This window comes from Phascolarctos cinereus, unplaced genomic scaffold, assembly GCF_003287225.1.
Source record: "Phascolarctos cinereus isolate Bilbo 61053 unplaced genomic scaffold, phaCin_HiC Scaffold_2;HRSCAF=192, whole genome shotgun sequence".
NCBI classification, from domain to species: domain Eukaryota; kingdom Metazoa; phylum Chordata; class Mammalia; order Diprotodontia; family Phascolarctidae; genus Phascolarctos; species Phascolarctos cinereus.
In genome coordinates, this window is record NW_027555625.1 from 29,320,272 (window position 1) to 29,346,137 (window position 25,866).

The following is a 25,866-nucleotide window of genomic DNA, read 5'->3' on the forward strand; positions in this document are numbered from 1 at the left end:
TTTTTAACATTTTTTTAAAATTTGCATCATTTGAAATATATAAATATATATTACATATACATATTTAAATGACATCTTAAATTTAAGAATTTATTGTAAGTTTTTCCTGCATTAAAATTCTGATGACACTATATTATGTCATGTAACCATAGAATATCATATTGTAAACAAGTCATTACACACACATATTCCTGCTGATTCATAATGAACTTCTCAACAATGTGCTACAAGCTCACCTGCCAATACTAGCTTGTTAAGACCTGTCAGTGGATTAACCACTGATTGGCAATGATATAATTTTTTGTGTTTATTTGGAAAATTATATAATCACTATGACTCTAACTCTCTTACCCAACAGATGAGACATGTACAAATGCATTGTTTTCAAAATTTTCTTCTCTTCTCTTCTTTCATTATGATTTAACTGCCCCCTTATTTTTATTCAACACCCCTAATTGCACCCAAGGCTACTACTATCCCATTTAGATCATTCCAGTGCCATCCAGGGGGTGGTACCATCCACTTTGGGAAACTCTGAACCAAAACATTCGGAGTTTTGTAACTCATAAGACATTTTTTGTCTTTCCATAGTTTGCCCATGTTAAACATGAACCACACAGGATTCTTAAGCAGATTCACTCCTTTCTGTGTGTTGTGTGTATGTGTGTGTGTGTGTGTGTGTGTGTGTGTGTGTAAGCATGCACATGCACACTTGTTAGAGCATGAACTCATGGTATATGTGGGGATATTCCATTGTTATTTAGTTATATTTTCAATATATTAAATGTGTTTGTGAAATAAATGTGTTATTTGACTATTAAACATGACTATATTAGTAGTGGCTCATGAGCTATGAATTGGAAAGTATTCTGACCTGCAAAGTATATAGAACTTGGGGTAGTTGACTGGGAGGTGGAAGGCAAGTGCTATGAAAAGAAATAGTGAAGAGCTGTTGAGGATCAGCTACATGTATATTTTAAGAGGTGGGGTAGGAGAAATGCTTTTTTGAGAATCCAATGAAACATTCTGGAGGACATGCACTGTATGCAATTGCCCATTCATGCTTGGAGTTCAAAAGAAAGCTAATAGTTAGAAATATGTTTTTCATTGTCTTCAGCACAGAGTTGGAAGTTGAAGAGAGGAGAATGAATGAGATTGCTCAGGGAGAAGGTATAAAGTGAGAAAAGATGAAAGACCGGGATAAATCATTGGGACATGTTTGAGAATGGAACAAGAGCAAGTGAAGAAGACAGGGAAGAAATATTAACATAGAAGGACAATTAGGAAGATGAGTTGTTTCTGAAGCCAAGGGAAGGGAGAATATCCAGTAGGAAATGAGAGGTCAAATAATGTGAAGGGTTTTTTTTTTTATTATATCTAAGTTTTCATTGATATTTTCTCATTCTTACTTTACCATAGTATCCCATATATCTTTCCACCTCTCTCTTCTAGAGAACTATCCCAACTGACAAATAGTGTTTTTTGGTTCGGAAAAAAATGTCGGCACAACTGATCAATACACTGAAAAATTCTGAAAACATGCGCAATGTTATACCACCTGTTTCTGGCTTTCCTGCTTCTATGAAGTGGTAGGTTAGGGGCATCTTATCATATCTCTTTGAGTCTCACTTGATTTCATAGTTTTGTTACTTTTACTTTTGATATTTAATGTGTCATTTTTTATTTATCATGTTATTACTGTGCATATTGTTTTCTTTGCAATTCTTATTTCACTCTGCAAAGGTTCATATTGAATCTTTCAATCTTTTTTTTTATTATTAAATCTTATTTTTAATTTATGGAATAAAGCAAGCATTTCTATATTCATCACACACATTACATCTTTCAGCATAGTAAAATCATGTACAATAATTTATTTATCACTTCCCCAATTGATCGATATCTAATTTGTTTTCTTTTCTTAGTTATCACAAAAAAATGCTACTATAAATACTTCAGAGTATATGAGGATTATCTTCTTAGCAATGGCTTCCTTGGGATATAACCTCAAAATGGAGTCTCTGGTTCAAAGAATATAGGAATTTTAGTCACAATATTTGCATAATAATAATATTTACATGTTTGCATCATTTCACATCTTCACTAACAATATATAAGTATGCTTACCTTTTCACAACTCCTCCAAAATTGTTAATATTTTTTTCCTGGCCAACATACGGGAAGTGAGGTGAAATTTCAGAGTTGTTTTTATTTGCATTTATCTTAATAGTGATTTTGAATATTTCTCACTTAATTTTGAATACTTTACAGTTCAGAGAACTGTTTATGTCATTTAAGATTCATATATTGGATAATGACTGTCAGTCATATATGTTTATAAATGTTTGCTCTATCTTGGATACCAAACAATTATTAGAGAAATTTTATACAAAGATACTTTCCACTTCATTCAACAACTTTCCTTTTTATCCTATAGGCATTAATGTTGTCTATGGATAAACTTTTCCGTTTCAAGTTTTTCTTCTTGTGTAGATAATTATGTTCCTTCAGTTTATTTTTTTAAAGGTATTCCCATTCCCACTAGTTCTCTTCCCTTTTTTTCTCAAAGCCCTTTTTTCATTTGATATTTCCCTCTCCTCTCCTCCTTTCAGCTAGTCCTGTTCCTCAGTTTTTAGGTTTCATTTTTTTGTACCCATTTCTTTAAAAATATAATTCTCTTACTTCTTCATTATTCATCTTTTCCCTTTGTTTACTCTAGAATTTGATTCTCTATTTCATGAAATATTTATCTTATCTCTCTTATCTCTATATTCTTCATGCATTCAAGACTTCTAAGAGAACCATTTTGAGCTGTCCCTTATAGGCACTTTCTGGCACTGCACTATAGGGCTTGCCACACAGATTCTCCTTTTCCATTGTGCCTTACTTGCAAACAAAGCCAATTATTGCAGATTGCAGGTGTAAAAGGAAACACTGATCCATGGTAGAGACCCTCTTCACAACATCTCTCATGCATTCCATCACTGATCTATATCATCCCTTGTTGATCTTTTATTTCCCCTTCTATGTTTGCCTGCAAATTATTTCTCTATTTCCATGCTGCCCCACTCCTGTAGGTGCCAATTGTCACCAGGGATTCCAACTACGCCACTCCCAGGAAAAAAGTAGAATTTTCAGGTTCAAAATTCCCCAAGCCTCATCCAATATAATATCCTCATATCTCTTACCAATCATCTCCCCTTTTCAATAGGAGCATTCCTTAGTGGAACCCCTCCAACCTCTAAAGAAAAGTCTTTGTGTGCCCTTCTTTTAAAACTTGCCCTCCCTCTTCCTCCCTAATACCCTGGTTGACTCTTCTCTTTTTTATAACACATAAGTAATTCCCTACCCACTTCTAGTTCTTGATTTGGCCCTTGTACATCATACACTCCTCTCTATCTATCTGTTCTACCCTTCCTTTCATATATTTTTCTATGTCATAAGGTAGTCACTATCAAACCAAAAAAATCAATCACCTGTAGGCTGGATGTCATCAAGTTCTGTCCATAATGACCTCTGTCTGCCTCTTCAATGTTATATCTAATGCTTCTGCACTTTGACCCCTGTCTTCTTGTGTAAATTTGGAGAGAAGTCTAATACTGAGCTCTCTCTTGTCACTCTATTGCTATTACTGTTCTTACTTGCTGCATTTAGTGATGCCTTCTGAATTTTTCTTGTTTTGAGTGTTGAGAGACAAATAATCTCTTTATTTTTGGTTTTCTTTTTCAAATATTTGAAACTTTTCTGTATTATTGAATATCCATTTTTTTACCTGTAAAGCCAACCTGAGATTTGACTATAGTTTTCCTGGGCTGCATCCTGAACTTGCTTTGAAATACATTATTCCAATATCTACTTCTTTTTTTCTACTAATGGACAAGAAGTAGATAAGTTATTCAAATGTACTTTCCTTCATAACTGAAGACAATTTTCCTGATAGCTTATAGAATTTGTCTCTTTTGAATTGAATTGTTAAATTTAACCACTATGTGTCTCAGAGTTATCAGCTTTATTTGTTAAATTGTTTGTTTTCTGGGGTGATCTGTAAAGTCTTTCAATTAGAACTTTATTTTCTGTGCATAAAAATTCAAGGAAGCTCTCTTCCATCATTACCTTCATTATGATGTCAAAGTTTTGTTGTTATTGTTGTTGTTGCTGTTATTTTTTGTCTTGTTCTTCTCAGAGATCTATGATCCTTGGCTTAAGTCTTTGCATCCTGCATTGTGTGTTGTGCTTCCATAGTGAGCCTATTTTCTTTTAATAGTATTATTATTGCTTCTCTTTTTCTAGTTTATTCTTCACTTCCCTGTATTTCCATTCATAATCTGTTAGTCTCTCTTTGGTTTTTTTAATAAAATTTGCGATTGCAGATTGAACTTTTGTTTTTGTTTTTTATTTCCCCTATACTCTTCATTATCTTTTCTGTTAAGGATATACATTCTGCTTGTATATTTCTCCTTTAAACCTCTCAGAAATAACAGGCTGTGGTTCTTTGTCCTCTTCAAATTCTACAGATTCCTCTTTCTCATTGTGTGTTAGATCTTCCTTTGTTTTGCAGGATTTATTCAGAGATGTGTGAATTGATTTACCAGATATGAAAGCCATATTTCCACCTGCTATTTTTTTCTTTTAATTTACCTGTTCATGTTTAAGTTGTTAGAATTTTTGTTAAACCTTTACTGCATTCAGTCTTTTTGTCCTTTATTTTCTATATCACTCTTCTTCCCCCAATGGTCCCAAGTCATAAATTAGGGAATATGAGGGCCAAGCAGTCTCTCATGTTTCTTGGGAGTTCTTTTCCCCCTAATTGGCACCCCGACCAAGTTTGATTAAGGGTAAAGTGTTCCTTGCACATCTGGGCTGGCTCTAGAGTGGGTATACAATGTCTCATCTAACAGATTAATCTATAAGACCAACATGAATTTGTAGAAGTGAGACTTCATTCCAAATGGGGATTAGCCAAGGAAGAGATAATGGAGCACATGGAAATTTAAAGGATATATAATAATTATAATGAATCTAAGAAGTTATCAGGATGAATAGTTTGCAATGGTCTGTTCCATAGCATTGGACTAATAGTGATTCTTGAGGCACAAAGCCCACGATTATCCCTCATTCCTCCAAATTCATGAACTGCAGCTCCCCACTGATCTGAAAGCTTGATGGTAAGAATTTGCATGTTAAGGGACACATGGGGATTAAAATTTTTCTGGAGGCAGCCACATGGCACAAAGCTATAAAAATTATTTGAATGATGACAACTTAAAAGACTTAATGATCTCATCTAAATAGAAAATAAGGATAGACCCATTTCCAGCATGGCCTGGCTTTTGACAGTTCATTTTTCATGCAACATTGGATGTCTAGGATGATGTTAAACAACAACAACAAAAAAAATCAGGATTACAACACTTCTGTAACTTGAAAAAATCCACAGCATGAAGACAGCATGCCAATGTTCTATTTGGAATGTTCTTAGTGAAGATAAAATCTATGACCATATGGCTTTGGAATGGCCCTTTTCCGATTGCTCCTAGAAGGAAATTGCAAGTATGCTGAGGGGCATCATTTAAAATGATATTTCCTTACCCTATAGCACAGAATTCCACTTTGTAGAATATATTTTGACATTTACAGATGTGGGTTTAATTGGAGTAGTTAGAAAGATGAAAATCCAGACAGGGAGAAATCTAGCTTTCAAAGTCATCAACCTCATTTGATTTTAACAGATGTGGAACAATTGAAGATAATGATATAGTATGGTTAAAAATAATCTGGAAAATTCCTACCCTGAATAAAAAGTTCTGTGGAATGAAGGAAAATCAACAATGAATAGATCCACAAAAATTAATTCCCAACATGAGTGATTTCAGCAACCCATTCACTTGGCTGCTAGCATGAAATTAATTTTGTGCTGTTTCATATAAAGTTGAATTAATTTAATGATTAGGCAACAAAGTTAATCAGTTAAATGAAGACCTACAACATCTTCTAAATATAACTCCACCAAAAGATGCCATAGTCATCATAGGGGATTAGAATGCTAAAGTAGGAAATTGAAAGATATAATAACAGACAAATTTACTTTTGTAATACAACATGAAGCAGGGCAGGGGATAATTGAGTTTTGTGAAGATAACTCATTAGACATAACAAACATTCTTTTTCAACAACCAGACAGATAACTCTTTACATAGACCTCACCAGATGGTCACGATTGAAGTTAGATTTATTATATGCTTTGAAGCCAAAAGTGTGGAAAATCTATACAGTTTGTTCAAACAAGACCCAGACCTGACTGTGGATAAGATCATGAGCTTGTTATTGCAAAATTCAAACTTAAATTCAAAAGTATTGGAAATCATTAGACAATATAGGTATGAATTAAATAATATCAGTTGAAAATATGAAATGGAGGTCATGAATGGATTTAAACATTAGATCTGGTAGATAGAATGCCTGAAGAATCATAGACAGAGGTCCACAACATTGTATAGGAGCAGCAATAAAACTGTTCCAAGGGAAAAAAAGAGAAAGAAAGGAAAATAGCTATCTGATGAGGCTTTGCACATAGCTTGGGAAACAAGGGAAGCAAAAGGTGAAGGAGAAAGGGAAAGATATTTACAATTGAATGTAGAATCTGAAGAATAGCAACGAGAGAGAAGGATTTCTTAAATGAACAATTCAAAGAAGGAGAAAAAAATAAAAGAAGGATTCTAAAGACAAGATCTCTTCAAGAAAATTAGAGATATCAAGGAAATGTTTCATGTAAAAATGGGCATGTTTAAAAAAAAGGTAGTAATTTAACAGAAGTAGAAAAGATGAAGAAGTGGAAGCAAGAATACATGAAAAAAAAAACTCTGCAAGAAAGAAAGACCTTAACATCACTGATAACCACAGTGGTGTGGTTATTAATCTTGAGCCACACATCCTTGAGAATGAACTAAAATGGACCTTAGGAAGCATTGCTAATAGTAATTTTAGTAAAGATGATACAAGTCCAGGTAAGCCATTTAAAACCCAGAAAGATCATGTTGTTAAAGTGTTGCACTCAATATGCCAGCCAATCTGAAACATGACAGTGACCCCTGAATTGGAAAAGATAAGTTTATGTCCCAATCCTAAAGAAAGGCACTACATGCAGATGATACTGATGGTAGAGAGTGAAAAGGAATTAAGAAACCTCTTGATGAGAGTGAAAGAGGAGAGTGTAAAAGCTGGCTAGTCACTCAACAATTCTTTTGCCAATCACAAACAGTTATTTCTATTTTCCATGGAATAGTGTTGGACTGTATAAAGATAATTACATCCTGTGATTTGTTTTTCCTAAGTACATTAGGAGACTTAACCCCACATGTGACGATCTTACATGAAACCAACTTTTAACTGGTAGGTAAAATCTCAGGCTGCAGAAACTTGATTCAATGTTATACCTAATCTTATGCTTAACTCTAGAGTAGTTCATAGATACATTTTAATTTTTTTTATGCTTAATAAACTTGAAGCCTCTTTCTCAAACTTAAGGAATACTTCCTTTATGAACTCTTATCTCATCATCTCCCTCTTTCATCACTCTTTTAAATGAAATCATCTTTCAATTATTCTTACTACATCACCTGGCAATAAAGTCTCCTTTATATTCTTTATTTTTAATATGCCTTTAGTCCAAATAAGTTGTTAGTCTGATTTTGTTTTCATAGATCTACAGTTATATTTGTATCTTTTTAACAGAGAAACAGTTTGTGATTTCCATCTCCCATTTTTCTAATAACTATCTTTACAACATTGGGAAAATATCTTAAATTTAATAAGAAAAAATGGAATCAGGGCTTGAAAATAATTATACAGCTCATGGCGATGTAAAAAAAATAAATTAAGAATTGAGAGATTTACATGAAAATTCGGGCTTTTCTACTAACTCACTAGATAAGGTTGGTTAAATCACTTTAATATGCTGGGACTCAGTGATTTCATCTCTGAATTGATGAGTTAGAATCAGATGATATCTAAGACTACTTCTGCTTCCAAGATTTTGTGATCCTATATACCAAAGGTAAATCTAGAGAAAAAATCCAAAGTAGTAAGTTTGGATTTTTTTGTTTTAGTTTTTATTATTGTCTCCTCCCACCCCCCAGGTATATTTGGTTAATTTATTTGCAAGAAATCAGAATAAGATTTATTGTTTATTTCTTCAGATTTTCTTTCCAGTGACCAATAATCAAGCAAATGGAAACATAACAAAGTCCCCAACCATCTTTACATTCAAGATAATACATTATATTCACCTACTTCAGCAGCCTTCAGAAACTTTGAAAGACTGTACCTTCAATAACATTGAATTGGGAAACAGATTTACCTCAACCTTCCCTCACACTACACCTGTGGGATTTACTTCACACAATTTAAAGGTGCATTGGAAATGAGCACCAGGTTTGTCTTCAGAAACTGGGATCCAAGTTTGTTACTTGCTACCCATAAGACTTTGCACAAATAATCCCCATAAGTTCCTTGAATACAAGGATGGAATATTTTTGATTTTTAAAAAATTATTTATTTTTTTATTTTCCATCACACAGCATAAAATATTGCAATAAATCAGCTGTTTTTGCCTTTATTACTAAGCTGATAATTATCTTTGCATGTTTTCATTGCATACACTCATTTTATTTCCCATTTTTTCTTCTACCATTCATATATGTATTTATCTATTCCATGAATTTCTCTTTAGTTTGTTCCCAATTTGCTTTGTTCTTTGAGTTTATTTTTTTTCTGTTTTAATGTTGTGTTCTTCTGAGTTTGTGTCTTGGTCATCCCCATCATTATAGACTTTAGTACTTTTTTAAAATTTTTCCCCAGTTTCATGTAAAAAAACAAATTAACACTCATTTTTGAGCTTTGAGTTCCAAGTTCTCTCCCTTCCTCCCTCCACAAGCACCATATGGAGAAGGCAAGCAATTCATTATACAGTATGCATGCAAAACACATCTGTAATAGTCATGTTGTGAAAGAAAATATATACAAAAAAACAAGAAAATTGAAGTTTTTTTAAAAAAAATCTGTTTCAATATGCATTCAGAAACTATCATTTCTTTCACTGAGGATGGATAACATTTTTCATTATAAATCCTTCAGAGTTGTCTTGGATTGTTGTATTGCTGAGAATAGGTAAGTCATTCACAGCTGATGATCTTAAAATATTGTGGTTATTTTATACACAGTACTTTTCACTTTGCATCAGCCCATGCAAGTTTTTGCAGGTTTTTTTCTGAGAACAACCTGCTCATCATTTCTTATAGTAAAATAGCATTCCATCGTAATCACATACCACAATTTGTTCAGCTATTCCCCAATTGATGAGTATCCCTTCAATTTCTAAATGTTTGCCCCTAGAAAAGAGCTACTATAAATACATATATATATATATATATATATAGTGAATATAGGTGCTTTTTCCTTTTTTAAAATCTATTTTGGTATACAGACTTATTAGTGGTATTGTTAGGTCAAAGAACATGCATGGTTTTATAGGCATTTGAGCAGAGTTCCAAATTGTTCTACAGGATGGTTGAATGAATTCAACTCCACCAATAGAACATTAACATTCCCTTTCTCCACATCCCCACCATCATTTGTTATTTGTCTTTTCTGTACTGTTAAGCAATCTAATAAGTATGAGTCAGTAAGTTGCAATATTTTTTTATATGGCTATTAATAACTTTAATTGCTTCATCTGAAAACTACTCGTATCTTTTGATCATTTATCAATTGGGGAATGGCTCTTATTTTTTATAAATTTGACTCAGTTTTCTTTATGTTTGAGAAATGAGTACTTTATCATAGAAACTTGCTTCAAATATTTTTTCACACTTACTATTGCTAACTATATTTCATTCCATCCTATCCACCCCCCTGTTTGTTCTATTATCACTCTCTATTCACCGCATCCTTCCTCAAGTGTTTTGCTTCTGACTACATCCTCTTCCATTCTGCCCTCCCTTCTATCACCCCCACCCCACCCCCATTCTCTTATGTCCTTTCTCTCCTACTTTGCTGTATGGTAAGATAGATTTCTAAGCACAATTGTGTGTATATGTTATTCCTCCTTTGAGCTAATTCTTATGAGAGTAATATTCACTCATTCATCCTCATCTCCCTCCTTTTCCCATCAACTGCAAAAGATTTTTCTTATATCTTTTATGTAGAAGGTGATAAATCTTGTGCTATCCTGATTGTATTTCCACAATACTTGAATTGTTTCTCTCTGGTTGCTTGCAATATTTTCTCCTTGAAGTGGGAATGCTGAAATTTGGCTGTAATATTCCTGGGAATTTTCATTTTGTGATCTCTTTCAGGAGGTGATAGGTGAATCTTTCAATTACTATTTTACCCTCTCATTCTATAATGTCAGGGAAGTTTTCCTTCATAATTTCTTGAAAGATGATGTCTGGAAATTTTTTTTTTTGATCTTGACTTTCATGTTGTCCAATAATTTTTAAATTATCTCTCCTGGATCTATTTTCCAGTTTATTTGGTTTTACAGCAAGATATTTCAAAATCTCTTCTATTTTTTCCCTTTGGTTTTGTGTTATTGATTCTTGATTTCTCATAAAGTCTTTAGCTTTGATTTGTTTCATTTTAATTTTTAAGGAATTATTTTCTTCAATGAGCCTTTTGACCTCCTTTTCCTTTGGCTAATTCTACTCTTTAAAGCATTCTTCTCCTCACTGGCTTTTTGGACCTATTTTACTATTTGCCCTGGCCTTTTTAAAGATGTTATTTTCTTCAGGCTTTTTTTGTTGTCTCTTTTATCAAGTTGTTGACTTGTGTTTTTTTTTTTCATGATTCTCTTGAATCATTCTCATTTCTCTTCCCAAGTTTTCTTCTATCTCACTTATTTGACTTTTAAAATCCTTTTTGAGCTCTTTATGGCATGAAACCAATTCACATTTTTCTTGAAGTCTTTGGATGTAGGAGCTTTGACTTTGTTTTGATCTTCCTTGTCACCATAGTAACTTCCTTTAGTCAGAGGTTTGTTGTTGTTGTTGTTGTTGTTATTGTTTTCATGTTGGTTGCTCGTTTTCCCAGCTTTTGGCTCTTTGATAAAGTAGAGCTCTGCTTCCAGAGTGGAGGCACACAATCCCAAGCTTCAGGGTTTTTGTGCAATTGTTTTCAGAGACACTTCTAAGGACCTGTAAGTTTTCAGTACTTCCAAGGTGGTATGATCTAAGGAGAGGTGTTTACTACTCTCCTAGCCTGTGCTCTGGCCTCTGAGCAACCACAAACATTCCTTTCTGCCCTGGAACTGTGAGGAAAGTCCATACTCCACTATTGCTGTAAGCTCTGGTGTTCTCGTGCTCCTCTTAGTCCTTGGACTACCACCCCCGACTCTGACCTGAATCTGAGTATGGGCAAAAAATAGAGTCCTGTCTCTGTACTAGCAAACAGACCTCTGTAATGTCCTAATGACCAGTTGTTCAACCCCCTTACCTTCTGTGACTGAGATTTCGAGAAGCAGCAACTGCCAACGAAGTGATCGCTTCTGCTGATTCAGTCATTTCCAAGGCCTACTCCTGGTTTACTGTGGTCAGGGCTGTGCTTGTATGACTTGCACTGCACTGTACTCCACCATCACCCTAGTGCTACAGCCCTTGTCTGCTGATCTTCTAAATTGTCCTTAGTATCTGATGGCTGAGAGGTCTGGAAACCACTGCTGCTGCCAGGGATTTAGTTACCCGGAAGCACCTGCTCTGGATTTGCTGAGGTCTGGTCTGTGCTGACACAGCCTGTGCTGGACTGTGCTCCCCTCTCATCCTGGTGCCACAGATCTTTTCTACTGACTTTCCAAGTTGTCTTGGGCTGGAAGTTTGTTTAACTTCACCTTTTGTGGATTCTGCTGCACTAGAATTTGTTTAGAGTCATTTTAAAGGTATTTGGAGGGGGTTGGAGGAGATCTCTGATGAGTCTCTGCTTTTGTTGTGCCATTTTGGCTCCATTATAGTAGCATTTTATGATTAGGTTTTTTTTTGTTTCTTTGTTTTGTTATTCATTTGCTCAGCCTATTTCTTGTCCCTGTACTTTACATTAAAGTTAGTGCTGCTCTCAGTCCTAGTAATGTGACCATGTCCCCTACTCCTCTGTGCACACAAATGTTGGTACTCCTCTATAGCCTTGAACTGTGATAAGGACTTCTGATTTCTTCTGTAGCCTAGTACTTCAACCCAGAACTCCTTATGGGCAATAAAATTGCCAAATAAACCAAGTTCTGGCCCATTGCCAGCAAAAAGTTACCTTATAATCTATTTCTGACCAGTTGTTAGACCTCCTTAACATCTCTGGATTGAGAGCTCGAATACTACTGTTGCTGCTGCATTGTTTCCTTCAAAGCCAATTGCTAGCGCTTCTGCCACCTGTGAATTCTGGTCTGGCCCCCACTCTGGCATCACAGAACGTTCCTGCCTAGTTTCTAAGTTATCCTGGGCTGATTATTACTCCAACATTTTGATTCCTGTGCTGCTACATAATTCAATTTGATGCATCAATTTAAAGTTGTTTATAGGGGAATATTGGGAGAATTCAGATGAGTTCCTGCCTCTGTTTCACAATTTTGACTCTCCCTCCACATTTCTGTGTGAAAAAATATATGATCTTGAAAGGAATCCATCCAAGGAGGCAGAGAAGGAATATGAGAGGAAAACTGGGAGAAGGTGAAGTCTCAGAAACCTAGGGAAAAAGAGAGTACCATGGAGCCAAGAGTGATCAATAGTGGCAAAGGCTACAGAGTGATAAAGGAAAGTGAAGACTGAGAAAATTTGACAACTATGGGATCATTAGAAATTTTGGAGAGAATAGTTCTGGTGGAATGATAAAGTCAGAAGCCAAGTTGAAAGAGTAACTGCTTACACAAGAAGAGAGTGAGAGGATAGAAAGTGGAAGTTCCTATATTACATGTGCTTTTTGAGTTGTTTAATTACCAAGGACAGAAGAGGACAGATAATATCAAAAATGGAATGATCAAGTGAGTATATTTTTTCATTATATGAGAGATACAGACATGTTTGTAGGCATTAGAAATGAGGTAACAGCTAGGCATAATTTGAAAATAATTGAAAGAGTGGAAATCACATAGGAGACAATGTGTTAGAGGAGGTGGGTTGGAATAGTATCACTTCAATACGTAGAGGGGTTAGCCTTGGTACTGCAAGGAGTAAGGCCACTTCATCATGTGAAAAGGGGTAAAGAGGAAAAAGTGCCAGACAATATCTAGGGGACAGGAAATGAGGAAGAAAGAAGAGGAGGGAGTTAATTGTGAATGGTCTGAATTTTTTCTGTAAAAGATGATACAGAATTTTCAACTGAGAGAGTAAAGATAGGAAAAGCACACAGCAGGCACTCAGTAAAGGCCAGTTGAATTGACTTTTAGTCCCTTAATCAATTTGGACCTCTGTTTCCTTATCTATTCAATGTTAGGATTGCACTAGATTCTTTGCTAATGTTAGTTATGACTAGACTTCATTGCCTGTGTGTGTGTGTGTGTGTGTGTGTGTGTGTGTGTGTGTGTGTGTGTTTTCAAATGAAGGATGTATATACCAACCTGGAAGGTTGTTAAAGTGAAGTCTACATTATAGAAAAACTGCTATTAACTCTGATGAAACACAAATGAGGCAAATTGTTTTTATTGGTATCATATCGTTACATAGAATATATTAGTAACACTAATTCACAGAGTATATGTTACAAAGATGAGATAAAAGTAAAGTGGTTGGGAAGGAAGATTGAATCACACACAAGAATGAGAGCCATGGACCAAAAGAATAACCAAGATGACAACCTCTAATCTCACACCACTACCTTCACAGCAATAGCAACCAACGGATATTAAGTGCTTTTCATGGACAAGTAAAATCCTATTTGGTAGTGGATACAAAAGTGAAATATATCCCTGCAGTGAAGACTCTCCCATATTATTAGGGATGTATGAGTTGGTGTAAATGGCAAGTATACTGATAATCATAATAACTGTTTCAAGTGCCTTGTCCATTAAAGAGCTGCTTCCTTCCAATACCAAAATGTATTTAAGACAGCTAGCATAATTAATAGTAAGAACACCAGATTTAGAGTCAGACAACCTGAGTACAACCTGTATGAAACTGATCAAGTAACTCAGCTTTCCCAGGCCTGATTTTTGACCTGTAAAGGGAATGAAATGGATTGGTTCATTTCTACATCACTTCTACTCTAAATCTATAATCAGGTGATTCTTCTCACCATAATGTAAACTGATTTTATGATTAGAACTACCTAACAGTGGGATTGGTTTCCAGTGGGAGATAAACTGTCTTGAAGGTCATCAAACAAATGTTAGACGACATTTTGTTGGGGGTGATGTTGAAAGAATTCTTGTTTAATCAGTTAGCAAGTAGTCACTATGTGTCAGAATTATGTATTGGGTATACAAAAACACAAATGAAACAGTTACAGGGCTCAATCATCTCATTTTATATTGAGGAATAAAAGTGTGCATATATGTGTATGTATATGTATGTGAGTATAGGTATGTATGTACATTTGTTATATATGTATGTTTGTATATATGTGTGTGTGTGCGCATATGTGCGTGTCTGTTTACATAAATGCAGGTATATATAGGTGTATATGTCTGTATGGGTATGTATGCATGTGTGTATATATACATATATTCACACATATGTATATATGTGTGTATACATACATATATATACATATATGTGTATATATGTATATATATATATATGTATATATATGATCATACAAAATAGACTCAAGATAAGCTTGGATGGGAAGAAATGTATAAGGCAGAAAATTAGAAAGTTTCCTGTAGAAGGTGGATATACAGTTTGTTTCTGAAGGAAACCAGGGACTACTCTAAGGGGTATTTGTGAAGATGGATAGTATTTTTTTTTAAATGGAAACACTTCTGCAAAGACCTGGAGAGGACAGAAGTGGTTTCACATGGGAGCAACAGTAAGTAGATTGTGGAGTCTGTGGAGCATAACAAAGAAAATCAAGGGATGAGTTGTAAAATGTTAAATATCAAGTGCTGATTCAAGCATAGTTTTGACTTAATGATATCTTAGTTTCTTAGAGAAAGAGATAGAGAGAAAGCAAAATACAGACAGAGAGAGTAGGTACATAGGTATATAGGCAGACTAAACATTTATTAAATACTTACTGTGTAGTAGGCACTATTCTAACTTGTGAGAAAAAAATAAGCAAATAAGGCAGTCCCTGCCTTCAAAGAGCTTACACTCTAATGAGGAATGACAATAGATAAAGAGGCACTGCAAAGGGGGTTAGGATTGAAGGATTATAGCTGAGCAAGGCTTGTATTGAGGAGATAGCTAAGTAATGGCTTAGACATGAACTATACCAAGGTATTGAGAAGGGTCACTTATTAGAGTATAGGGACTCAGAAACATAATACAAGTTTCTGAAAAAAAGGATTGGAAGGGAAGGTGAAGGGAAGCTTCATTTATATAGGTCCCACTATTTGCCAGGCATTATGCTTAGTACTTTACAAATATTATATCACTTAATCCTCACACACCATATCACAGGGAATGTTATTCCCATCTTATAATGAGAACGGTCAAGTTACTAACAAAGGATCACCCGACAAGTATGTGCATGATGAAGGATTCACACTCAGGTCTTCTTGACTCCAGGACCAGCACTGTACCCAGGGCAATCTTTGATTGCCTCTAAAAACAATAACAAAAGGCAACTTAAAATTATGCAATGCTTTCATAGCTGGAAATCCATGAACATACATTATCTTCTCCCTTTCCCTTTTTCTTACTCTCCCACAAGGGACTGAAAGTCTGGAAAAACTGGGAACCTCTTTTATTTTGTGCTTTGCAGGTCTGTACCATCCTAGATGCTCCACATTCCTCAGGTTACAGACAAGCTCTTTGTTTCAGCTTCTCAGCTACTTGCCAGTTCTTCCTTTGACAGCGTTCATTTTTCCAAGCAATTTGAACCAATTTTTTACATGAAACTATGAGCCAGTTCATCAAATTCTTTACTTCAACGCAAATATATAACATCCACCACAGACTTTTCATCCACTAATCTTTTAATTCCATCTCTGAGCATTTCATGGGCATGATTTGTTCTCACCTTCTACTTCACTTATCCTCTGTACAAAATTGCAGATCCAAGACCATGAGAGATTATGTAGAATAGGGAGAGAGGGAGGAGAGTCAGCAACTTTAGGGGCTGGAAACAGGTATAATAATAGCTAGCATTTGTATAACACTTTAAGGTGTGTGAAGCACTTTATAAATATGATCTCAATTTATCCTAAAAATAATGCTGCAAAGTAGGTGCTGTGAGCCTCCTCATTTTACAGATAGGGAAATTGAGTCAGAGAGAGGGTAAGTCACTTGTCCTAAGTCATATAGCTAATTTCAGAGGCCAGAATTGATGTTGGGTCTTCTAGACTCCAGGTCTGCTGACCCAGGAAAGAAAAATAGCACAGTAGAGGGAAAGAGAGAGGGAGGGAGGGAGAGAGAAAGAAAGAGAGAGAAGGAAAGAAAGAAGGAAGGAAAGAGAGAGACAGTCCAGATTTTCCATGTACACAACGGTAAAATTTTTGCCTAAGATTATTATAGATGACTTATTTCAGGAATTTAACAACCCTATCATTAGTGCTAACTGCAACATTCATTGACTTCACATTAGTAATTCAGTGTTTGAAATTTATACCTCACCTGACAAATATCACCATAAGCAAATGTCTAAGATTTACCAAAAAAAAGAAAACAACTCCTCTGTTCTCACACCAAGTGACTCCTAAATAAATTAAATCAAATCTAATATATAATCAGTAAGTATCTATTATATGCTGAAGAGTCCCAAAGTATCTGCCATCAAGGAGCTTACAAAAAGCACCAGACTCAGATCCCTTAGCATTCACCATTGATCATTTCAATTATTGATAAATGGCCATTTCTAAATTTAGTTTGCTGCAATTCCATTGATGAGTGATTTCTTTTGTGTAAGCAAATGTCAGTGGGAAACTCCTTTCACAAATGCAAATTAACTTCTTAAAACTTATACTGGTAGGTAGTTTCTTTGGTTGTCTTTGAGTTAAGTGACTTGCCCATGATTGCATATCTAGAATTCTTCAGTGACATAATTTGAGCTCAAATTTCCTGGATCTAAGAGCAAATTTCTATCCACTACTCAGCAATGTTTTTTCTCCTTTCCTTTCTGCTCCTCCTCTGTTCCCTCCTCTTCTTTTCTCTCCTGTCCACTCCTCTCTTTTCATATTCTCCTTCTTCTTTCCTGATGGAATAGTAAAGGAACAATGGGATTTAAGAATATTTTGTTGCAGCACAGGGAACATAAAGTGGAATGATCTGGAAAGAACTAGGGAAAGGTCATGATTAAAAACCTTGAAAGTCCAGTTAATGAGTCTGCATTTCATTCTATAGGCAACTGGGAAGAGCTGCAGCTTTGGAAAAATGTGATGTCATTATATCAATGGATAAGAAAGAGATGTTAGTAGTATGAGAGGGGGATTGGGTAGAAGAGAGAAATAAAGATAAGTAGTCTAAGAGAACATTGTAATAATTTGTTTCAGAGGACATAAGGACCTGCTATAGAATGATAATAGAATGAGGACAAAGAATTGGAGAGATGTGAGATACAATGCAAAGGTGGAATCAAAGGGCTTGAACATAATAGGATATGGAAGCAGAAGAAAAATAACAAGTCAGAAATGGCTCACTTTTTGATCCTGACTATCAGGGAAGAAATAGGGCCTGGGAGTCTAGACATCTCTCAGGCTGAACAACTGAAACTTGATCAGGATATAACAAGACCAATGTAAAGTTTTCATACAATAAATAAGACCTCAGCCCATTTGAAGTATGTTGTGGAGATGAAAATATTAAACATCACTGTGAGAGGAGCCAGTCAATGGAATGAGTTCTTGGAGGAGTTTTGGGGACGACAGTGGAAGGAGCCTTGAGTTTGAAGTCAGAAGACATGCATTTGCATCCTGGCTCAGCTGTTTACTATTTGAATGTTTTTGGAAATGTCAAATCATGTAGCTGGCACTAAGTGTACTCCTCTGAAGTGTTTGAAGTTGCTGGTCGTTAAGTTCACCCTTCCAGGTTTAAAGCTCTGATCCAATCATCACTATTTAAGGTCTATCTGTCAGTAAACAAGCTTGTCCCAGAGTCTCGTGGTAATGAAATGTATGAAATGTGTTGAGGTTTCAAAGTTACTAAATTTATATTAATGAAATAATAATGGTTTAGTAATATACAGCATTTTGTCCATGTTGGTTCCTCTAAGCTATCCATTTCTTACTGTGTGATCTTCGGTTAGTAACTTCACCTATGTCGGCCTTATTTTTCCTAATTTATACAATGAGGGAGTTGGGTCAAATGGACTCAAAGGTCCCTTACAACTTAAAATATATGATCTTCTGATTTCTCACAAAACTTTGAAGCTTTGGTTGGAAGGCATCCCTATCTCTAATTTCAAGATGAGACAACTGAGACTTAGCAAAAGACATGAGTCACTCAAGAGTCCTTAGCTATAAAGCATACAGCATCTAACTTGACCCAATCAGTACCTAAACCAGTACATTGCACATAATATGAGCAAACATTTGTTGAATTGAAATAAAATCTTCTTACTTCAAGTCCAGTGGCCTTTCTGCTAATCCTCAAGCATTGCTTTGTGATGAACAAAACATATCAGATAAATCATTAACTATAGCAGAAGAAAATGGAGGGATGGTGTGAATGTTTAGAAGCAGTAAACAAATTGTTTTCCTTCATTAGGGAATGCTTTTGGGGTGGAAGGGAAGGTGGACATATTGAAACACTTCAGTCCTTCATGAAGAGTGACTAAAGTAAATACAGGCAGAGACCCACTGAATTGCTGAGTCACCATTCTCCATACAAACAGCAAGTATTAGCCTGCCTGCAGTGTCCCAGTTAGCTAGGATTCAGTATTTCATTTCCTTCCAACCTGACCTTCGAAGACATCGCAGAAAGATGCCAATTTCAGGTTGATACATAAGGAGAGAACAGCATTTTTCATAGGGAATGCAGCCATATCATAAAAAAGGAATGTACAATTAAGTCAGATAGAGGTGCAGATTTGTCACCATATGAAGGCAGCATGAGGAATACATTACAGCTACTGGAAGGGTATAAACAGGGAGAAAAAAAGGAACTTTACTCATAAAAGTTAATGAAACAACTTTCTTACCCTTAGTCCTTTCTTTATCACTCCATCCCCATTAATGAAATGTCAGCCCAAGAATGTGTATTTGTTAATAATTTATTACATTTAGTGCCCTCAGGCTACATCTGTATGTTGCTAAAATACTGGCTTGGTTTAGTTGATTAGGAAAAAAAAGTCACATCAGCTTATTGATGTGCTGACAAGTAGACACTCATAGAGTGTTAGAGCTTTAAAGGGTCAGCTGGTGCAGTGAAATTCATTTGATCCCAATGAACTTACTGATGTAGATGTTGTCATTATCCTTATTTCACATATGAAGAAACTGGTGCTTATATGGGTTAAGTGATTTGCTTAGGATCACACAGCATATAATTATCTAAGTCAAAGTTTGAGCTTAGCTATTCCTGCCTCTAAGGCCCAGAATTCTGTCCATTACACTTCAAAAATGCCTTTGGTGAATAGAGGAACCAGTTTCAAATTCATGTCTAAATATCTTCTTCTTCATCACAAAGCAATGCTTGAGGAGTAGCAGAAAGATCACTGGACTTGAAGGAAGAAGATTTTGCATACGTAACATCACTTTCCTGAATCTAAGTTTCTTTTTCTTCTCTTTATTGAAGTTGTATTCATCCACTTATTTGCAGTTCAATGGTTTTTGGATAAACATCATCCCTCTCTGTATATTTCAGAGTTAGTTAGCACATATCAGAATATTGCAGCATTACCATTAACTAAGACAAAAATCTACTTTAGAACATACCTAATTGAAAGCAACAGAGAAGGAACCAGTTAATCTCATAAAGGGTATCAGCATCTATTAATAGGCTTACAGCTAAGCCTATAATTAAGGCTCTTGGTAAGGGCAAGGCACTGGAGTTATTTCCAAAGAAGCCAATAGGTTTTGAAAAGCGGGGTCACTACCCAATATAATTTGCCTCTTCTTTATAAAAATCATATTAGCTATAATTAGATGATGCAATACATTACCTTTTCCATATTTATTCTTGAAATAAAATTGAATTCCTATCATTTTGGAGATTGAATTGTGTGATACCTAACAATGTGCAAAGGTATATGCAGAAATATTCCATTCTTCTGATTTCAGCGTGCTTTGGACTTTTCCAAATCTTATTAAGAAATGCATTCTAAGGATAGGAGGAAAGGAGGAGACACAAATTCATGCTTGCTTTAGGAAGTTAACAACAGCTATTCCCAAACCCCCACACAGAGACAGAACAAAAGAAAGATGTCAACCTTTCCAGTGATGCATAAGGCAATGCTAGCCTGTTTTTAAGTAGTTGTTTACATCTTGTCTCCCTGGTTAGATTATGAACTCATTGAGCATAAGAATTGGCGTTTGCTTTTCTTTATACCCCCAAGAGTAGCGCAATGCCTGATGCTGTGCCCAATAAATGCCGATTGATCAAATGACTAAAATCAAATGTTGATCAAAGTGTTGGGGCAGGAGAATGTAGCGCATACAGAGATGAACTCAATAAAGTCGTTCTGGGTTCACATTCTGTTCCTGCCATGGTGTTATGCCAGACAAGTCAGGTTAGCCCTCTAATCCTTAGTTTGTTTGTCAATAAAATGGGGATAATAATAACACAAAGTGCTAGTGTTTGGCCTGAAGAAGATAATGGATATAACTCTTTTTTTTTTTTTTGCAAATGTTAAGATGATATTTAAATATCACAAGAAAAAAAGAATAAAAAGGGGATTGCAGAAACTTCAGGACACCACAATTTACCACCAATTTGCTCATTTTCAGCTTTAGAAGCACAAATTATCTGAACCTTAAATATCATGTAGTCTCATCATCTTAATTTACAGAGGAGAAAACTAAGTGTATTGATTGAATTGTCTAAGGCCAAATTATTAGGTCATGAATAAGATTCTATCTTTTTCCAATTATTATTTTATTTGACATTTATAATAACCCTGTTAGAGAAGGTACTATTATCATCCTCATTTCATAAATGATGAATGTACGGATTAAAGAGGATGCAACTTACCCTACATCACAAAGCTAGGCAGTATCAGAAGCAGAATTGGAAACAAGTCTTCTTGAATGGAACTTCTAGTATATTATGTACCATCGGATAAAAATACAGATGTGTCCTGTGATTTATTATTTTTCTTTTGACATAGGGAATGCCTGGGAGAGAAAATTTCATCTGCAAAAAGTAGGTCTGCATCTTCTTTTCAACTTCTGGTCTTCAAGAATTACCTAGGGCCCTAAGGGAGCAAGGAAGTTGCCAAAAATTGTTCAACACGTGTATGCTAGCTTCGTGGCTTCAGACCAACTCTCTATCTATCATACTATATTGCCTCTCCCAAAACATTATTCTTTAATATGGCTGCCACAAGAGAGTATACGATTTTCATCTGAGCCATCAGTGCAGGTAATAGATATGATGAGAACCTGAAAGGAGCAGATTATGTTTGTCTGCTACCTCTTGAATGTATTTCACAGGGAAGTTTGAACTCCAGTTGTACTTTGTACTATGTCTAGGAATGGAAAAAAATGGAGAAAGGGGCATTCTGATGAAGGGAAGGTGATATGATACATAATAAAGACGTGAAGGAACATAACATCTTTGGGACATAATGAAAATACTGCTTTGGAAAATTGAGAAGTTTGTTCAAAGAAGAATCAGGAAATGAAGGAGAAGTTTGATTGTTTTTGACCTATTAGATACAGAAAGTGGATCATTAGGTGATCATTCAGTTCTCTGAAGCTATTTGAGTAGAGTTATGTGTGTGTGTGTGTGTGTGTGTGTGTGTGTGTGTGTGTGTGTGTGTGTGTATTGGTGAGGAACTGGTTTGAGATTCTGCATTCTCTTTGAATAACACCCATATGGATTGTGGACAAATACCTGTTAAAGTCACCTATGATTTGCATTAACTTTTGGTATAATGATTACTTATCAAATGGTGGTACCTACTGTCTAATTTTTTTAAAGTATTCAAATAAGATGATATGTAGAAAATGCTTTGTGCATCTCAAATAATATAGAGCTGGGAGCTATTATTATGAATAACAGTATTAGAATCTCTAAGAACAATAAGTTAGAGAATAAGATGAGTAAGGATACTCTTCTTGGTGGTAATATAGTGATGAAATCACAGAATATTCAAATAATTACAAAAGAAAAATAAACATTACAACAATATCTACGTTGCTGCTGGCAATGATGCTGACAGTATGGACAACATTTGATGATGATACTGTGCATGGAGACTTAGGTCCATAGAAGCAGAAAATTTGAGTTGAAAAGGGAACAAAGTCACTCTTTCCTTATCATGCCTAATGCCTTCAATTAATCATCCATCAACTGCTTGAAAAATTCCAAGGGCAGAACAGTTTAAAAACTACCCCCAGCAAGTATGAGCTGCATAACAATAGGAAAACCAATGAACAATTTGGAACCAAAGGAAATCCCAAGTGGGGAGTTTGCACATCAAAAAGAATTATGGAGTCACACACAGGTACTGAAAGAACAAATAAGTTTACCTAATTTTTCCCCATAAGATTATAAATTTCATGAGGTTACAGATACTCAAATACTTCTAGTAGAGGAAAATTGTATGTGTTGATGTAAATTGATTTAAAATAAATTACTGAATGAACCTACTACACCTAGTAGTTATTCCAGGCAACAGATTTCTATGACAAGAAGCAAATGATGATATCTATTTGTAACTACAAATATATTGTCACTCTATCTCTAAATCTTTATCAATAGCTCTTTAGACAGATGAATAGAATATATGTGCATATGTAGATACAGGCACATTTATATGAATATTTCCTTATGCTCATGTATGTACAGAAACATACACCTTCATACATTCAAAGAAAACAAACACAAACACGTAAATGAATACATGTGTGCATACATGTGACTTTTCCCTCCAAAAGAGATCAGCAAGTTCTATGGAACTTCTATATTTAAAGAGTTGCCTGAATCTCTAAGAAGTAAGGTGAGTGGCCAAGTCTTGAATCCAAGGCTTCCTCATTCTGAGGCTAGCTTTCTATATACTGCAATATTCTGTGCACGTGTGTGTGTGTGTGTGTGTGTGTGTCTTTAATATAAAATAAACCTATGCTCTGCTTCTGCTTCTGACACACATCTTTGCTTTGTAGCCATGAGCAAATTGGTTAGTAACTCAGTTTTCTTTTCTTTTCTTTTCTTTTTTTGGCTAAGCAATAGGGTTAGGTGACTTGCCCAGGGTCACACAGCTAGTAGGTGTTATTATGTGTCTGAGACCAGATTTGAACTCAGGTCCTCCTGAATCCAAGGTTGGTGCTGTATCCACTGGGCCATGTAGCTGCCCCCAATAACTCGGTTTCCTAGAAAACCCTTTGAGACCATAAATTGTTGACTGGGTTGTCAATTTGCATAATTTATGATTTCACACCAGTTGTCCTATAAACCAATGAAATCACTGGTCTAGACCAAAGAACAAACAAATAAATAGAAAATGTCACAAGTGACTAGTGGTATACCATCCGACTTCCTATATGATCCTCATGCTTAAATATCCTATGGTGAAGTCAATTCACTGTAAATTGATTCAATCAAATATGACAGATATTAATTAAGCACGACCTCTGCAAGGCTCTGCCCTAGGCACTAAGGGAGATGCAGATTTAGGATAAGACATTATCTCTGCCATCATGGAGCTTCAAAGCATGTGTAGAGGGAATTGACTAATCCTAGGTACAAATCAAAATACTGACTAAAGATGTGGAACTATTGACTTAATGTTTTCAAAATAGGATCCCTGGTGTGGGGGGCAGGGTTGGAGAATGGTTTTTAGACTGAGCTTTAAAAGATGTGAAGGGTGCAATAGAGAAGAGAAAGAACAGCTAAATGCCTCCTGGGGAAGCTCTCCTTTGAGAGTCTTATTTTCCTTCCCTGAAAATGAACAACTATATAACTTATTATTGCCATTACCTGCTATATTTCAGTCAAAGGCTTTTTATAGGAACCAGTCATTAACAGTGTAAAAACTAATTGCAAGTTGCATGCCACATTAATTTTTCTCATAAACAAACATCCAAGAAGTAAAACATATGCTAATGGAGGTCTCATAATTTTACCCACATACCTGCCAAGACAGATGGAAGGCACCTCCAACAGAATTTTGATAAACACAAAGCATCCCTAGCAAAAGACTGCCAAGAAAAAGTTCTGGCAAATTAAATAGGAATCATGACCGCTATTCATATTCAGGTGTCGTTTCTCCCAACTCAACTATGTTACACTATTAACTTTGGTTTTGTTTCAAAAGTAAGTATGGTATAGACTTTGGAGCAGAGTAGAGGGATGTGATATGGACAACATGTATAATCTTAAATCCTGGCATCCTCAAACTTCAAGACATGCTTAAACTTCAGTTTTAGTCTTCTGACTTCACAGGCAGGTGGGTTACTAAACCACCAAATACAGATTGTTGTCATGCCTCCTCAAAAAATATTGAATGCTCATTTTGAAGGTCCATAGGAACAACATCTTTCAACTTTAACAAAGCTAATCAGGATGGTTACTCATTTCATTCCTGCTATCCAGATGAATCAAGAGAGAAGGCAGTCATGTCTCATCAAATTATAGGAAGTGTGAGCAGTGCAGGTGTCTTCTTTCTTTCTTTCTTTCTTTCTTTCTTTCTTTCTTTCTTTCTTTCTTTCTTTCCCTCTTTCTCTTTTCTGTCTGTCTTTCTTTCTTTCTTTCTTTCCTTCTTTCTTAACAGTTAGGGAAACTGGGATTAAGGAAAAAATAAATGTTTATTTTTAAAGTTGAAAATAAAATACAATTTAGGAACTTGGGTTTTATGATGCAGAACATCTTTTCAGTCTCTCAATGTTTCTATGGCTTTTGATCTGTTAATAGCTATTGTACAAATTCAGAATTTTATATCCTGAATCTGTAGCTTAGTATATATTCTCCCTCATGTGTCCAAAGCATTTCCTGCTTACTCACCTTTTTCTCTGACCTTGCCCATCATCAATTCAATTGTCTTTACCTAAAGGATACATTGGCATATATTCTGAGTTGTTAGGTTTCACTCCCTTTCTAAATAAACTTCTCTTTATGTGTCTCTTTTCATTTTGCATACTACATAAGAATAGTTGTTCCTATAGGTCATCAGACATTTTGGTCTTTCTCTACATTATCTGAGTTCTAAGAGGCAGATGCATTTGAGTGATTATAGAAGAAGGCTCAGAATCTTGGAAATTTTGTGTGAGTCCTGCATCTGAACTTTAGGGGATGGATGATCCTGAGCAAGTTTCTTGTATTTTTAAATCCCCGGGGAACTATTCCCTTACTAGAACGTAAACACTTGGAGGGTATAGATTATTTTTTTTTCTTTCTTGGACCATACTGAGTATTTTATCTATTAAATAATTTTTCAAGTATTTAAACCTTAAAATTGAAGAAAAGAAGCTTATCTGTTTAAGGTAGCAATGGTTTCCTCACTGAGCATAAGCTAAACAATGAAACTACAATTCTAGAAAAAACCAAACAATGAATTCCGAAACTTGACATAGAATTTCTTTTAAAGATGTTTAATTTTAATATTATTTTTAACTTTTAAATTAAAAATCCCCTCCCT

At 35.3% G+C, this 25,866-nt stretch overlaps 1 pseudogene; it reads left to right on the forward strand.

Annotated features, from left to right (window-relative positions):
• The first annotated feature begins 1,497 nt into the window (after positions 1-1,497).
• LOC110203525 (oxidoreductase NAD-binding domain-containing protein 1 pseudogene) overlaps positions 1,498-25,866 on the forward strand; it is a 42,280-nt pseudogene continuing 17,911 nt past the window's right edge.